General features: G+C 37.4%; 1 long non-coding RNA gene across 1 annotated transcript; it reads left to right on the top strand.

The window, feature by feature from the left end:
• The first annotated feature begins 246 nt into the window (after positions 1-246).
• Positions 247-3,380, top strand: LOC134485926 (uncharacterized). Its single transcript, XR_010064322.1, has 2 exons — positions 247-2,413; positions 3,246-3,380. It is a non-coding gene; the product is annotated as an uncharacterized LOC134485926 (long non-coding RNA).
• Positions 3,381-4,131: the final 751 nt, after the last annotated feature.

Here is a 4,131-nt window from a genome sequence, read left to right as displayed (position 1 = left end):
TTCTTAAAAATAATTGAAACTCTTTAAGAGAAAGTTACAAAGATGCAGTACTTAATTGTAATAATGATAAATTGACTCATCTTTTATTCTGTTAAGATAATTTGCATTCTATTTCTTGATTTGGATACTTTTATCAGTGATGGAGATATTTCAAGGAAAATTGTGTCTAAGAATACTATGTTACTTGTCTATTTTGCAAAAGCAACTATGAAGACATTTCTTCATTAGTGGAGGATATTTGAAAGCTACCCATAAATATAGTTGTGAAAATTGTCTTTAAAATAGCACTTCTATGTGCTCAGAAATCCAGACTTCACACTTTATCTATTTTTATTTTGAAGATTGCAAAAGATAAATACATTTATATGACAACCATCAGACAAACACTCCGTTTTAACCTTTATATCCATGGATGTCTGGGGTCAGGAATGATAGGCTATTGTCCTACCTGGCTGGGAGAGGAGAGTGGAAGGAGAAGAGGACTGGCTGAGGGCAGGTCTCAAGGCTAGCACCTTCTGACAAACTGCAGTCACACAGGGTCACCTGTTTGTCAAACTTGCTTATCTCTGAAAGGCTCTGGATCCTTTTCGGGAAGGTTTCCGCCATTTTTGAATGTTTGCATTTGCCTTCCTCTATTATCAGTTCTCTTGTTCTGTCAGCACTAGTGGTAATCACGTACTCTACTCTGTGAAAGTGGGTGACTCCATGTCCCACGCGCGACTTTTCGCCGGCAAGAAGCACGAGGACATTTAGAAATCCTTACTGTGACCACTTTATTAATCTTAGAAGAGGAAAAGCCACACCGCGCCAACATGGTGCGCTTATAAAACCCTAGTGCAGCGCACCCACACCTGATTGGTTGTTACCCATGATCTCAATAGGCACGCCCCGGAGTGGGCAAAGACCTGGCACGAAGGCACTCTTGCACATGCGCACAGTTAACTTCCTGAAAGGGGGCCGGCTGGCGCGGCGAATGGCAGAGTCTATCCTGGCCTACCACGTGGGCGCAGTGGAAGACAGCGTAGTGGTGGCGAATGTTATTGTGGCCCTCTACAACTCCACAGTAAGAATCAATGATTTTTCAGTTGTTTATCTAGAAGCGGCTACATCTGTGTGTGTGATGATGATGATGATGTTCCTGGGCAAAAGGAATATTTGAAATGGGCTACTTTATCATTGCAGGTCTGGCAGGACCTTGAGAGAAACTTAACATATGAGATAAACCAATCAAAAATGGACATTATCGCCAGGGACCATTACTGCATTGTAAGCAAATCAGCATATTTTTCAGAAGCATCCTAGTTTCCTAGCTTCCCTTTTGCTACCCTTCATCTTCATAAGAGGGCTGATGGTATTGGGCTTGACGGACAGCACAAGTTCTGTCCACCTGAGAGGACATGTAGGACTGTTCCTAGCCCGTCTATTGTTTGTTCCCAACCACATTAAACAATCAGTGCTAATAGTTTTCTTCTAGAAACACGGGCTTCTACTTTAGTCTCAAGCCTTGTTAAAGGAAAGCATAAAAACAAAACTCTTCCTATGCCATGCACACTAATCCACTGCCAATAGATCCTTACGGTGCTCGGTAGTACAGCAGTTACTCTAATAGGAAGTAAGGATCCTCTGAGTATGGTAGTTAAGTTCCCTAAGAAATGTACAAAAAGGAAACACTGACCTTTCAAGACACTAAAAGCAAATGGATGGATCTCATAACTCTGCTCTCTGTTCTCTGTTATGGTTCCCAAAGCAGAAACCATCTAACATCATAAGACAAGAATTTCTAATGGTATATTTTTACAGTAAAAATATACTTTGAATTTTATAAGGGATGCACATTTAAAAAAATAGGACAGTATTGTCTTCTTGCAAGATGGAATTTTATAGCATATTTGGACATGCTAAGAAATCAGAATGAATCTTAAAAGCAAGAAAATTTTAAATAGTGGTATTAACAGACCAATGACTGGATTTTCTAAAAGATGTTTTTTTTTTTCTTCAGATGTCCTGAGGTGTGCCTATATTAAAAAAAATGGTTGGAACTAGAGGTGTGCCTATATAAAATCATAGGTCTAGGTTGCACTATTTGAAGGATGGAGGTCAAGATAATTGAGGTCTTATCACCAATACTACCTGAAGATGTTCACTGTTTAGAGAGCCAGAATTAAAATTGTAAGAGGAATTACACTAAATAATTGGGAAATGAAGCAACACATTAAATTGCTTTCTTGGTAGATTGACTAAGGTCATAATTGAAAACACAATTCATATGGATTCAACAAACCAATGGTAGAATTTTGCTAGGTATGAAGAGACTGGAAAAAGTTATTGTTGATGAAACTCAAGATGTTGCCATGGGGAATGACCGTTGAAACTGGAGACATAATCCCTTGTTGACAAGAAACGTTTAAACAAGGTAAAAAGATCTTCACCTAAGTTTGTGATTTCTTTTTCTTACTTTACATCAAACCTGAGAACTTGTGTATGCATGCTCTCAGGGACTTTAATCCCTTGCTCATCAGGTATATGTCCTGTCCTGATGATATATATATATCAGCCAGGATTAATGGTCTTGTTTCCATTTCCTACCTTGAACATGTGGGAGAGTCATTATTTTTGGATTTTTAATGATGAACTGAAATGTGTGTGTGGGGGGGGGGGCGAACTTATGGCTAGAGTGCTCCTGAGGTGGCAGGGAAAGGGTGCAGCATACAGAAACACTGAAATGTTTCCTGCATACTGCAATTCAATGCAATGCCAATCACAATATGAAGGCAGTCTTCACAAACATACAAAAATAGAAACCTAAACTTTTATATGGGGGTACAAACAACAAGGAATATTTAAAGCAATCTCTAACCAAAAAAAAAAAAAGAATTACATATTGCTGAGATATCACCATACTAGTTTCAAATTTATAATTTATACTATACTACAAAGCAATAGTAAAAACAATAGTAGTAGCAACCATGATGACGATGATTTAGAGACATCATTTTTCTGCTACAGTAAATCAGTGGACTGAAAGGTAAGTCCATGCAAGCTCCAGTGCATGATCTTCACAAGGGTGTGTCCTCTACTTCGCAATGATGTCCTCCATCTACTTAAGTATTTATACATGCCCTCTTTTCCAATTTTTCTACTTGCTCCTCATAATATACATATGTTGTTGAAAAATGTTCTTATGTGAAATAACTACAACAGATAAACCGTTGCACTTATGCTTGTTTCATTCTTTGCTTGTTCAGTTCGCAGCCTGGAGAATACTTCTGTTGTTGCTACTGCTGTTCTCCTCCCCTGAAGCCGGGGACTCTGGTTCTGTCAGATTTCAAGACTCGCTTGACTTGAAAGCAAGTGATATTTTTAAAAGTTGGAACTCCAAATGCTGCGTGCCAAATAGTTCATTTTTACTGCCTAAATTCCATGCCGTACTTTAAATGAAGAAAGGCTCAAAAAGTTTCCACTAAAGTCGGGAACAGGGCAGGTTATCCCTTCTATCTCACCCTATTAAATATAGTTTGTGAAGTCTTAGCTAGATCAGGTAGATGAGAGAAGATAGTAAAAGGAACATAAGTAGGAAAAGAAGTGTTCAAGGTATGCTTGTTTGCAAATGGTGTCAACATTTACATAAATTACAAGAAAACCTATTCGAGCTGAAAAAATTTATACAAATTAACAGGAAAAATAATTACTACATATACTTCTAGAAGGAACTGCATCCTGTGCTTATGAGCTAGTAGAATTAATCTTATGAGGAAGTATATCTTACTAGATAGAATTAAGAGATTCAGTGCAATACTAATCACAATATGAGGGGCAGTCTTCACAAACATATAAAATAGAAATCTCAATTTTTATATGGATGTACAAACAAGCAAGAATATCTAAAGAAATCCTGCAAAAAGGAATTATAGGTTGCTGAGATGTCATAGTACTTAATTTGAAACTATACTATAAAATCATAGTAATAATAACTATAGTAACAATAATGATGATTATTTAAAAAACAGCATTTTTCTGGTACAACAAATCAGTGCAGTGAAAATTATGTCTATGCAAGTTCCATTACATCATCTTTACAAAGATGACAGGAATGCACACAGAAGTGCACAACAACATCAGCAAATGATACTA

Source organism: Rattus norvegicus, chromosome 2, assembly GCF_036323735.1.
Source record: "Rattus norvegicus strain BN/NHsdMcwi chromosome 2, GRCr8, whole genome shotgun sequence".
In the NCBI taxonomy this organism is placed as follows: Eukaryota; Metazoa; Chordata; class Mammalia; order Rodentia; family Muridae; genus Rattus; species Rattus norvegicus.
Note: the sequence above shows the minus strand (reverse complement) of the source record. Positions and strands in the feature narration are given on the sequence as shown.